Below are 13692 nucleotides of genomic sequence, written 5' to 3'. Positions count from 1 at the left end.
GTTCAACTGCTCTTTCAAGTCCTTTGCTGTCTCTCACAGAATTACAATGTCATCGGCGAACCTCAAAGTTTTTATTTCTTCTCCATGGATTTTAATACCTACTACGAATTTTTCTTTTGTTTCCTTCACTGCTTGCTCAATATACAGATTGAATAATATCGGGGAGAGGCTACAACCCTATCTCACTCCCTTCCCAACCACTGCTTCCCTTTCATGTCCCTCGACTCTTATAACTGTCATCTGCTTTCCGTACAAATTGTAAATAGCCTTTCGCTCCCTGTATTTTACCCCAGCCACCTTCAGAACTTGAAAGAGCGCATTCCAGTCAACATTGTCAAAAGCTTTCTATAAGTCTACAAATGCTAGAAACGTAGATTTGTCTTTCCTTAATCTAGCTTCTAAGATAAGTCGTAGGGTCAGTATTGCCTCACGTGTTCCAATATTTCTACGGAATCCAAACTGATCTTCCCCGAGGTCATCTTCTACCAGTTTTTCCATTCGTCTGTAGAGAATACGCGTTAGTATTTTGCATCCGTGACTTATTTAACTGATTGTTCGGTAATTTTCACATCTGTCAGCACCTGCTTTCTTTGGGATCGGAATTATTAAGTTGTATTGGGATGTTGTCTACTCCCGGGGCCTTGTTTCGACTCAGGTCTTTCTGTGCTCTGTCAAACTCTTCACGCAGTATCGTATCTCCCATTTCATCTTCATCTACATCCTCTTCCCTTTCCATAATATTGTCCTCAAGTACATCGCCCTTCTATAGACCCACTATATACTCTCTCCACCTTTCTGCTTTCCCTTCTTTGCTTAGAACTGGGTTTCCATCTGAGCTCTTGATATCCATACAAGTGGTTCTCTTTTCTCCAAAGGTCTCTTTAATTTCCTTGTAGGCAGTATCCATCTTACTCCTAGTGAGATAACCCTCTACATCCTTACGTTTGTCCTCTAGTCATCCATGCTTAGCCATTTTGGACTTACTGTCGATCTCGTTTTTGAGACGTTTGTATTCCTTTTTACCTGCTTCATTTACTGCATTTTTATATTTTCTCCTTTCATCAGTTAAATTCAGTATTGCTTCTGTTACCCAAGGATTTCTACTAGCCCTCGTCTTTTTACCTACTAGGTCCTCTACTGCCTTCACTACTCCATCTCTCAAAGCTACCCATTCTTCTTCTAGCGTATTTCTTTCCCCCATTCCTGTCAATTGTTCCCTTATGCTCTCCCTGAAACTCTGTACAACCTCTGGTTCTTTTAGTTTATCCATGTCCCATCTCCTTAAATTCCCACCTTTTTGCAGTTTCTTCAGTTTTAATCTACAGTTCATAACCAATAGATTGTGAACAGAGTCCACATCTGCCTCTGGAAATGTCTTACAATTTAAAACCTGGTTCCTAAATCTCTGTCTTACCATTATGTAATCTATCTGAAACCTGTCAGTATCTCCAGGTTTCTTCCATGTATACAACCTTCTTTTATGATTCTTGAACCAAGTGTTAGCTATGATTAAGTTGTGCTCTGTGCAAAATTCTACCAGGCGGCTTCCTCTTTCATTTCTTAGGCCCAATCCATATTCACCTACTACGTTTCCTTATCTCCCTTTTCCTACTACCGAATTCCAGTCACCCATGACTATTAAATTTTCGTCTCCCTTCACTATCTGAATAATTTCTTTTATTTCATCATACATTTCTACTGTTTTTTCTTTATCTGCAGAGCTAGTTGGCATATAAACTTGTACTACTGTAGTAGGTGTGGGCTTCGTGTCTATCTTGGCCACAATAACGCGTCCGCTATGCTGTTTGTAGCAGCTTACCCGCACTCCTATTTTTTTATTCATTATTAAACCGAGTCCTGCATTTCCCCTATTTGATTTTGTATTTATAACCCTGTATTCACCTTACCAGAAGTCTTGTTCCTTCTGCCACCGAACTTCACTAATTCCCACTATATCTAACTTTAACCTATCCATTTCCCTTTTTAAATTTTCTGACCTACCTGCCCGATTAAGGGATCTAACATTCCACGCTCCTATCCGTACAACGCCAGTTTTCTTTCTCCTGATAAAACGTCCTCCTGAGTAGTCCCCGACCGGAGATCCAATGGGGGACTATTTTACCTCCGGAATATTTTACCCAAGAGGACACCATCATCATTTAATCATAAAGTAAAGCTGCATGCCCTTGGGAAAAATTACGGTCGTATTTTCCCCTTGCTTTCAGCCGTTCGCAGCACCAGCACAGCAAGGCCGCTTTGGTTAGTGTTACAAGGCCAGGTCAGTCAATCATCCAGACTGTTGCCTCTGCAACTACTGAAGAGGCTGCTGCCCCTCTTCAGGAAACACACGTTTGTCTGGCCTCTCAACGGATACCCCTCCGTTGTGGTTGCACCTACGGTACGGCTATCTGTATCGCTGAGGCACGCAAGCCTCCCCATCAACGGCAAGGTCCATGGATCTTGGAGAGGGCAAATACACTATGTGATCAAAAGTATCCGGACACCACCAAAAACACGTTTTTCATATTAGGTGCATTGTGCTGGCAGCTACTGCCTCGTACTCCGTATCAGCGACCTCCGTAGTCACTAGTCATCGTGAGAGAGCGGACTGCGGCGCTCCGCGGAACTCACGGACTTCGAACCTGTCAGGTGATTGGGTGCCACTTGTGTCATACGTCTGTACGTGAGATTTCTACACTGCTAAACATCCCTAGGTCCACTGTTTCCGATGTGATAGTCAAGTGGAACGTGAAGGGGCACTACAGCACAAAAGCGCACAGGCCGACGTTGTCTGTTAACTGACTGAGACCGCCGAAAGTTCAATAGGGTCGTAATGTGTAATAAGCAGACATCTATCCAGACCACCACACAGAAATTCCTGACTGCATCAGGATCCACTGTAAGTACTACGACAGTTAGGTAGACCTGAGAAAACGGATTTCGTGGTCGAGCGGCTGCTCATAAGCCACACATCATGCCTGCAAACGCCAAACGACGCCTCGCTTGGTTTAAGGAGCGTAAACATTGGACGATTCAACACTGGAAAAACGTTGTGTGGAGTGAAGAATCACGGTACACAATGTGGCGATCTGATGGCATGGTGAGGGTATGGCGGATCCCCGGTGAACGTCATCTGCCAGCGTGTGTAGTGCCAACAGTAAAATTGGGATTCGGTGGTGTTATAGTGTGGTCGTGTTTCGCAAGGAGGGGGCTTGCACCCTTTGTTGTTTTGCGTGGCACTATCACAGTACAAGGCTACATTGATGTTTTAAGTACCCTCTTGCTTCCTACTGTTGATTCGGGATGGAGATTGCATCTTTCAACACGATCGAGCACCTGTGCATACTGCATGGCGTCTTGCGGAGTGGTTAAACGACAATAACATCCCTATAATGGACTGCTCTGCACAGAGGCCGAATCTGAATCCTATAGAACACCTTTGGGATGTTTTGGAACGCAGACTTCGTGTCAGGCCTCACCGACCGTCATAGATACCTGTCCTCAGAGCAACTTTCCGTGAAGAATGGGCTGCCGTTCCCCAAGCAATCTTCCAAAACCTGATTGAACGTATTTCTGTGAGAGTGGAAGCTGTCATCAACGCTAAAGGTGGGCCAACACCATACTGAATACCAGCATTACCGATGGAGGGTGCCAAGATCTTGTAAGCCATTTTAGCCAGGTGTCCGGATTACTTTTGATCACATAGTGTAAGTACGATACTGCAGTGCCTCTGTTATTCTGAATTACAGTGTAAAGTTCCTTCAGGCACGCATGTATATCCAAAATCAGGCAGTTGATGACTACAGCCGTTATGGAATACATTAAATGTATTCACAGTTGCAAATACGGACTACCATGGGCTGTAGAATGGAATAGGTAGCCAAATCGTAAGGCGACCTCTCACGATAAGCGGAAAATCCATGGTCGATTCCCGGTCCTTCACAAATTTTCGTTGTCATCATTCTGTTCTACAGCTGATGGTTGTCCATATTCCCAATTGCGAATACATTTACAGTAACACAAGTTTTTATGATTTGAAAACGACCTAAAACCTGCCATCGAAATTGTAACTTGTGCTAAAGACCAATTAAATTTGTGTTAAGGTAAGCAGCATGTGATGGAGGGTATGAATGCTTCGTGAGCGGTCTAAGGCGCTGCAGTCATGGACTGTGCGGCTGATCCCGGCGGAGGTTCGAGTCCTCCCTCGGGCATGGGTGTGTGTGTTTGTTCTTGGGATAATTTAGTTTAAGTGGTGTGTAAGCTTAGGGACTGATGACCTTACAGTTGAGTCCCATTAGATTTCACACACATTTGAACATTTTTTTTTTTTTTACTGTTTCGTCATACTGCAGTAAGAGAACAAAAACGAGGAATTGTGTACACAAACCAAGAGACAGCTCGTTATCCCACACGCCTTGTGCTCTCCTTGAGCGTCCTTTATACATCAAAGCAGAACATGACAACGTTCAGTTGAGAAAAATGCTTATAATGCAGGGTGTACCACAATTAATAGGGAAAGCAGACATTGGTGGATGTACGTGTCAATAAAAGTAAGAACATTAGAGTGAACAAGGGTCTGCAAACAAGGTATTTCCCAGGTACTTCTGTGTTGCATACATAGTTCCGCGTAGTCAGCACGTACACAACTTTCCCACTAGAGCGCGCCCCGGTAAGCACGACAGCGCAGGCGCAGCGCTCGTCTATCTCCGCACTACGAGATGGCGCTGCCAAAGAGACGGACCAAATTCTGCTTCCGCCGATCCACGTATTAATATGTAACGCAGCCAATGAGATTGCTGCTTATGTAGAACCTTTTCTCCTTGCAGATCACACTCGCACAGTGATACATGAACGCGCGAGGTATTATAATGAGTGTAGAGACCTCCAATTAGTCAGTCTCCATTTGTCTGCACCAGTCTGTAACAGTCTGCATTAGTCTGTACCAGTCTGTACGATTTCTACATTTGTCTGTACCAGTATATAGTCAAGTTTCAGTCTGCGCCCAATAAGATTACCATATTCCTGTACATAGCCATGAAGATAAATGTATAGACACTTTTGTGAAGTATCAGAGATATATGAGAGAATAAGATTAACGTACCAATACCAAAGGAACTTCAGATTGTCAATTGTCAATAGCATCCAGAACCAAGTTAAGTAATTTTTATGCTTGTTATTATTTTTAATAAATGTGTGTGAAAATTAATCAAGTTTTGTTTAACGTTGGTCACCATCAATCTGCTACTCTAAGCGTGCAAGTGGCATTTCTATCGTCTGACCTAACGGCAGAAGATAAACATGCCACGATAAGACCACGATCTATATTGCTGACACTCGCCTACTTCCTTAGAGCGACAAGTCAAATAATGTGATGGTGTGTGTACCGAAGGTCTTTCAGTACACACACCACATTCTGGATGTGAGATTGCATATTCAGAATCAAATATTTGTCAAATTTATTTTAAAACGTAAATTTTTAGACTAATTCCCCAAATAATGGGGCGTTAATAAGAAATACAATACTAAATCTGTGCATTGCATGTTGCAAGCGACAGTACCAGTGGTACCTGTTGAGGTAGGTATCCTACATGACGTCACCCCGTTTTGATGAAAAGCTGCGCTCGTTTTTGTTGTGAGATACACTGTCTAGTGACACTAATGTGACCACTTGTCAAAAGCCCGAGTATCTATATTTTGCAGCTAGAACCTTGTAACGGAACATATTAAAGGCTTTACTGTACTGAAGTATGCGATACCCTCCAAATTCAACCAGTTTAACGAGTATTTATGATTATAGAAAAGTTATTGTGTATGTTAACAATGATTGCGTAACATGTCTCCATAAACAGTCAACCCATTAAATTATACTGAATAACTAACCCACACAAAAGTTAATATCACTTGATCACTGATACAGCAAATGTCATCATGTAAAAACACTGAGTTCATCTTAAATAATTAATATGAAGTACGAAAAATAGTGTACAACTTAGGTATTTTGGATCTCCTTAAATAAAAATCACCCAGTGAAACCTATTTGTTCACTAGGAGCGGTTTCACTTAGTATTCACGAAATCAATCCTGTTTTAGACGAAAACCAATGTATTTCTTAATAATTCATGTTAATTACTTATTTATGCAAATTAGAGAAGTCAATTGACAAACTACTAAAAAACGGACTTTTTGTAACAAAGAATTATTCTGTCAACAAATCTGTCTGTCATTTTAATAACATGTTAAATTATGTCACTCGATGCAAATTAATAACTTTTCTGCACAAATTATGATAACAGATGTACATGTGACTTGTAAACTATATCTCTTTTTAGTAGTTCTTTGACAATGTTATAAATACGAGCAGCAAGAAGGGTCGAGAAGCAGTCGGAATGTCACTTTGGTACAGTGTGTTTGTGTGTTATTGTTTGAGGTGGATAAACAAGGCAAAGAACATGTAAAGGAAGTTGTGTTATGTCATAGTCTTTGGTGGACAGTGGAATTAAGATGGCCACCAGAGTAATAAATATTTGAAGTTTACATATTTGTTGGTTTCGTTCATTCTTTATCATCAAAAGCACATAAAAAACACGGGAACTCATGTTTTTAACCCTAGACAACCAGATTTAGAGCCAGCATCAACATCGAGACACAGCAGCGATCCAGCAAGCAGCAGTGATTACTACAATGCATTTTAATGGCGCCAACCTAACATCAAGTGCTAACAAGCTCCGTAAATGGGAGTGAAATAGTGCGATTATAGCAATTAGCAATATCTACGACGAGGTGACCATTACAACCTACAGGAGAAGAGTCAGTGAGGTTTCTGGAAGGGACCGATAGGGGAGTAGAGCCATGCCGACTTCAGTGCCGCGCAACGTTCCTCGCGAACAGCCCAACTGAAATGGTCCCGCAGATTATCTGTTGGGGCTAAATCAAGGGCGTTTGGTGGCCACGAGGCTACAGAGACTCATCTTGGTGCTTTCCGAGCCAGACACTTTCACTGCAAGGTGTAATACGTCGTATTGTCCTGCTGGTAAATGCCATCGCGTTGAGGAAAAAACAAAGGGCATGTAGGGGTGGACACGGTCCACAAGGATAGATGCATACTTGTGTCCATCTATTGTGTCTTCCAGAATGACGAGATCAGCCAGGGAATGCTACGAAAGCACGCCTCAGTCCATAACGCTTCCTCTTCCGGCCTGGGCCCTTCCGACGTTGTTGCAACTTCGCACACGACAAGAGCCATCAATCCAATGGAGCCTAAAACGTGATTCATCTGAAAAGGTCGCCCGTCACCACCCAGTGGAAGTCCAGTTGCGGTACCGCTATGGAAATTCCAGGCTTAGTCGCCAATGAATAGCAGTCACTATGGACACAAGAAGAAGGCACTTGCTGCAGAAGCCCATATACAGGAATGTTCGCTGAACGGTCGTTGAGGAGACACTACTGGTAGCCACTTTGTTCACCTGGCCGGTCAGTTGGTCAACATTTGCACGCCTGTTAGCCTGTAAGGATGTCGGCAGGCGCCGTTCATCCCTGTCATGTATGGAGTTGCTGTTTTGGATAGCACCATTCTGCCATGCGCTGCATACTTTAACCACAGCAGCACGCCAACAGTTATAAAGGTAGCCGTTCCGGAATTGTTTCAACACTTGGCCCGCAAGACGATGATCGCGCCCATTTGGACGTCAGATAAATCGTTCCGTTCCCACATCAGAACAGCGACTGCACAATTTTCCGTGTTCCACCGACATCCATCATGTACCCTTCACTGTTGCCACCTGCCGTCTGTGAGTAGTTATTGCGCGATGACGTCGGACACGGTCGGTGGTCACGTTAATGTGACTGGATTGTGGATCATGTGTGATCAATTTCAGAATACGATAGCCATTCATTGTTACTAAACTGTATTTGACAGAGAATTTCTAAAGGAACTGTGACGTCATTTTATGATACATGAGACTTTCGTCGCGTTTTGTGTTTCTCCTTTGTGAACCTTTTTCTAAATGTGGCGTTGTTAAATTGTTAAAATGGCTCTGAGGACTATGGGACTTAACATCTGAGGTCATCAGTCCCCTACACTTAAACCTGCTTAAACCTATCGAACCTAAGGACATCACAAACATCCTTGCCCGAGTCCGGATTCGAATCTGCGACCGTAGCAGCAGCGCGGTTACGGACTGAAGCGCCTAGAACCGCTCGGCCACAACGGGCGGCTCCAACTGTTAAATGACTCATTTGCTTCCCTAAGAGTTTTATGATCATATATTGCACTGAGTCACTTTCTCCTTTCCAATATGTATGCCCAGTACCATTCTGTTACTAGCTTAGGTACGTTCTTTAAATCACATGGCAAAGCACCTACCCGTCTGATCAGTACAACTTATCTTTACAATCATTTTGCTGTGAGGCAAAATATACCATTTTGCTTTACTTTAGTGGAGACCTATGATGTATATATCTAATGCTGCGAACGTAGTTTTAACCCGATTGTTCCGGAATAAAACTCACAAGGAACCCCTTGAGTGCGAGGTCGCAAAAGGTCTATTACGCTTACGACATTCCACAACCTACATATTGCCTACAATGTTACTCCAATACTGGCTGCCATTGACAACAGAAAACGAGACTGGAGGTGAAGACAGCAAGGGGATATGGAGCGCAATTGAACTGCTTAGTGGACAAGTAACTCACAACAGTGATGCAACAGTGAGAGAAATCGAAGCAATGGCAACGATAAACAAAGCAAACATTGCATTACATCTACAAAAACAGTTGTCGAAGTCGACATTTCGTCAGGAAGGAATTTAGCAGAGTGAGAAAGAAGTGGCAAATGAAATATTAGTATTTCTGGAAGACGAATTAGTGTGATGTGTGGTTCGTAAACGGTCGACTGTGCGCACAATCTACAGGAGAGTGCAATGATGACGATACGAGCTTATAAAGTGAAAGTGACATCAAAACAGGTGTCAAGCGAGTAGTTCATCATCCTTGTCGGACAGGGAGCCACAAATCCCACCTCTGGTAAATCGTAGGACAAGCGTTGATCAAGAATGGGGTTCTAAAAATAATTATGTACCTAGAAGATCATCCGCAGTACAGTAATTATGAATAGATTTCGAACTAGTCCGCAGCAATACGAGGTGCATTCTAGTTCTAAGTCCTCCGATTTCTTTTCTCTGGTCTGGAATGAGATAGAAACATGCGCAATGTTTTAAAATGAGGCCGCGTTCATTGTCAATACGTCCCATAGATGGCAGCACCGTACGGCAGATGGAATTTTACCGCCAGTGGCGAGAATGAGAACTGTTTTAAATACCTAAAATGGCGACGTTTTCCTTACTTGAACAGCGTGCAATCATTCGTTTTCTGAATTTGCGTGGTGTGAAACCAATTGAAATTCATCGACAGTTGAAGGAGACATGTGGTGATTGAGTTATGGATGTGTCGAAAGTGCATTCTTGGGTGCGACAGTTTAATGAAGGCAGAACATCGTGTGATAACAGTGTACTGCGTACGAAAAACTCGGATATTCGAGGGAGGAAATGGTGGATGGTTGTGTATCTTCAAACAGCGTTACAGAATTGGAAACCGTAAGAAATCGAAATGTCAACCAAAGCTTCAATTTGACAATGAACAGCAAATTGCGGAATCAGGGCGAAAATTTTTAGATGATATAAATAAACTTATCCCATCGTTAAGTAAAGAATTTGTTTTCAACTCCGAGTAATCGGGATTTGAACCAGGAATTCATATGAAAGAAATCATGGAAGTGAGGAATACTAAGGAAGTTTTATCAAGATCATCTAACATCAATAGCTTAAGACATTGATCTACAATTATGCTGATTGTTAATCTGGATGGTAAACTGGCTTTAAAGTTATTTATTGTGCTGCGAGAATTTGGAAGTGCTCTGCTCCCTACGATTCTTCCTCGTGTGCGTGATCTTTACTTACGCCGCAGCAAGCAAGAGCTGGAATATGGGCGTAAGAGAACTGCAACTATAGTATGATCACTGCTTTTGGCCAATAACGGGTCAAAATAACTTGCTTTTCCTTTTTTCCTGGTCTGCGTATAAAAATCACAATCGCTTAGAGCGAACTATCCCTCCTGAATAGTGTGTGACTCTGCAGTCCATTCAACCTGGAACCACTGGAGGAATTCAACCTATGTATGTCTGTCTTCTTCCGTACCTATTAAACACATTATAGCACTACTGCAGCTACACCTTCAAGTTTCACGCTAAGCTCCACGACAATCTGCTTCGCCTTCGGTTACCTGCCATCACATTCTACCTGTTCTCATGGCTCCTTTACACCAATATGATACTATATTTGTTCTGTAAGAGTGGATACATACACTACTGGCCATTAAAATTGCTACACCAAGTAGGAATGCAGATGATAACCGGGTATTCATTGGACAACTATATTATACTAGAACTGACATGTGATTACATATTCACACAATTAGGGTGCATAAATCCTGAGAAATCACTACCCAGAACAACCACCTCTGGCCGTGATAACGGCCTTGATACGCCTGGGCATGAGTAAAAGAGCGCTTGGATGGCGTGTACAGGTACAGCTGCCCATGTAGCTTCAACACGATACCACACTTCGTCAAGAGTAGTGACTGGCGAATTGTGACGAGGCAGTTGCTCGGCCACCATTGAGCAGACGTTTTCAGTTGATGAGAGATGTGGAGAATGTGCTGGCCAGGGCAGCAGTCGAACATTTTCTGTATCCAGAAACGCCCGTACAGGAGCTGCAACATGCGGTCTTGCATTATCCTGCTGAAATGTAAGGTTTCGCAGGGATAGAATGAAGGGTAGAGCCACATGTCATGACACATCTGAAATGTAACGTCCACTGTTCAAAGTGCCGTCAGTGGGAACAAGAGCTAACCGAGACGTGTAACCAATGGCACCCCATACCATCACGCCGGGTGATACGCCAGTATGGCGATGAAGAATACACTCTGCCAATATGCGTTCACCGCGATGTTGCCAAACACGGATGCGACCATCGTGATGCTGCAAATAGAACCTGTATCCATCCGAAAAAATGACGTTTTGCCATTCGTGCACCCAGGTTAGTCGTTCAGTACACCATGGCACCCGATCCTGTCTGTGATGCAGCGTCAAGGGTAACCGCAGCCATGGTCTGCGAGCTACGTTCGCAGTCCATGCTGCTGCAAACGTCGTCGAACTGTTCGTGCATATGGTTGTTGTCTTGAAAACGTCCCCATCTGTTGACTCAGGGATCGAGACGTGGCTGCACGATCCGTTTCAGCCATGCGGATGCCTGTCATCTCGACTGCTAGTGATAAGAGGCCGTTGGGATCCAGCACGGCGGTCCGTATTTCTCTCCTGAACACACCGAATCCATATTCTGCTAACAGTCATTGGATCGCGACCAACGTGAGCAGCAATGTCGCGACACGATAAACCGCAATCACGATAGGCTACAATCCGACCTTTATCAATGTCGGAAACGTGATGATACGCATTTCTCCTCCTTACACGGGGCATTACAACAACGTTTGACCCGGCAACGCCGGTCAACTGCTGTTTTTGTATGAGAAATCAGTTGGAAAAGTTCCTCATGTCAGCACGTTATAGGTGTCGCCACCGGCGCCAACCTTGTGTGAATGCTCTGAAAAGTTAATTAATTGCATATCACAGCATCTACTTCCTGTCGGTTAAATTTCGCGTCTGTAGCACGTCATCTTCGTGGCGTAGCAATTTTAATGGTCAGTAGTGTAGCTTAACGTCCTGCACAGCTTATAAGTCCTAAGGAGTTCCATTCGATCTTAATTATGCAAACCTTTGTGGTCACTGTAGTGTCACACTTTTGATTCGGTGTTCACGATGTAAGTTAATCGTTTCTTGCGGTCATTTCTTGAATGTCGACAATGTTCATTTTTTGACGTGTAATACGTACATCCTGCAGAAGGGTGATTTCTGCACCTCCCGGACACTCATGTTCTGTCACTCTGCTGACGCATATGGTGAGGCAGCTAATATTTTTCCTGTCACAGTTGTTGACGCAATACTTTCGTATGAGCCTTACTTAAGACAGAACTTGCGACCTCACACTCAAATAGTTTCTTGTCAGTTTATGGATGTCTTGACTATATAGTGTAAACGTGTTTGTGCAAGGAGAGAATTTCGATTACTCTGGAAACCATGTTTCAATGTCTGTATTCGTCACGTTCCGTCGCTAACAGAGGGAACTCGTCTGTGTACCTCGGCGATGCGGGTTGCGGAGTCGGCGGCAGACGCCGCTCCCCGGCTGATGGCTCGGCTTTAATTACGCCTCTCCTTGAGCTCACATCAGCTTGCTACGCGGCCCAGTCGTGTTTATAAATTCACGCCCCAGGGCCCCGGCGGCGGCGCCGGCTGGAGCAATCGCGCCTCTGAGTTCCCCAGTCCCGTTGAAGCCTATTTGCTCAGTACCGCCTCGTTTGGCGTCTATTCTCTTTGTCAACGGGCCGCGACGTAGCCGGAGAGGCTCGCAGGCTAATGGGCCTGTGAGAGACTCGCTCCAGCTGCTATAGAATATCTCTGACAATGCAGACGTCTCGAAAATCTCGGACTGGAAACACAGTTCCCTGTTACGGCAATCGACAAAAGGATAAAACTCTGCGTTTATTTCTCGAAGAAACTTGTCTGCGCAAATAATGCACCTTCCCCCTCCTCTCTTTTTCTCTCTCGTATCAGATTCTCCACGGCATTAAGTTTTTCTTCTGTTGTCTTTAAACCAAGTTTTGGCTATGCCACCGAGGCAGGTGGTGCAGTGGTTAGCACACTTCACTTGCAGTCGGGAGTAGGACGTTTCAGACCCGCGTCCGGCCTTCCCGATTCAGGTTTGTCGCGATTTTCTTAAATCGCTCCCGGCAAATGCTGGGATGGTTCCTTTGAAAGGGCACAACCAATTTCTTTCCCCATCCTTGACACAGTCCGAGCTTGTGCTCCGTCTCTAATGACCTCGATGTCGACGGAACGCTAAACCCAGTCCTTTTGACTATGCTACTGGAGTCTTTCCCCAACACTGCCAGGCCTATACTCCTCTGTGGTCAAATGTGTCCCCATTGAATATCAAACGTATAGGACGAATATAGTTTATGATGTCCCTATCGTTTGCTGCCTTCTTCTAATGCTTGATAAAATTTGATTCTATATCTTTAATTTCGTGAATATCTGCAGATGTGCCTCATTTGAAAGATAATAAGGCAAAAAAGTTATTTCCCTTTAGTCAGTTACAGGAACTGTCACAAATTCAGTTATTCATTTTCTTTGTATCCCATGAAGTCAAACATTATCTCATATATTGCAAAAATAGTCGATTTATCAATCTCTCCATCACGTTTATACCTGTAATCAATATCATTGAAAAACGAAATAGTTTTGGATTATTTCTGTCTCCTTTTGATTAACATTCAGTTTAAAGTTCTTTCCGAGCCCAGAAACACCAAAGTACTATTCTTCTCTAAATACTCAGTTTTGAAGTACAGGGTCAGGCAAAAAGAACTCCCATGTTTCAAAAAGAAGTTATAGTAGTAGTAGTTGTTGTTGTTCTATTCCTCTGTAGATCTCCTTTTACAAGTATATAGGACATGTCAAAGTATTTACAAGTTTAGACCAATTTAAAACAAGCTAATTTGCATACACATTAATTTACAGACTTCTAA

The sequence above is a fragment of the Schistocerca cancellata genome, chromosome 2 (genome assembly GCF_023864275.1).
Source record: "Schistocerca cancellata isolate TAMUIC-IGC-003103 chromosome 2, iqSchCanc2.1, whole genome shotgun sequence".
In the NCBI taxonomy this organism is placed as follows: Eukaryota; Metazoa; Arthropoda; class Insecta; order Orthoptera; family Acrididae; genus Schistocerca; species Schistocerca cancellata.
The sequence above is the reverse complement of the archived record's forward strand: the minus strand, read 5'-3'. Positions refer to the sequence as shown.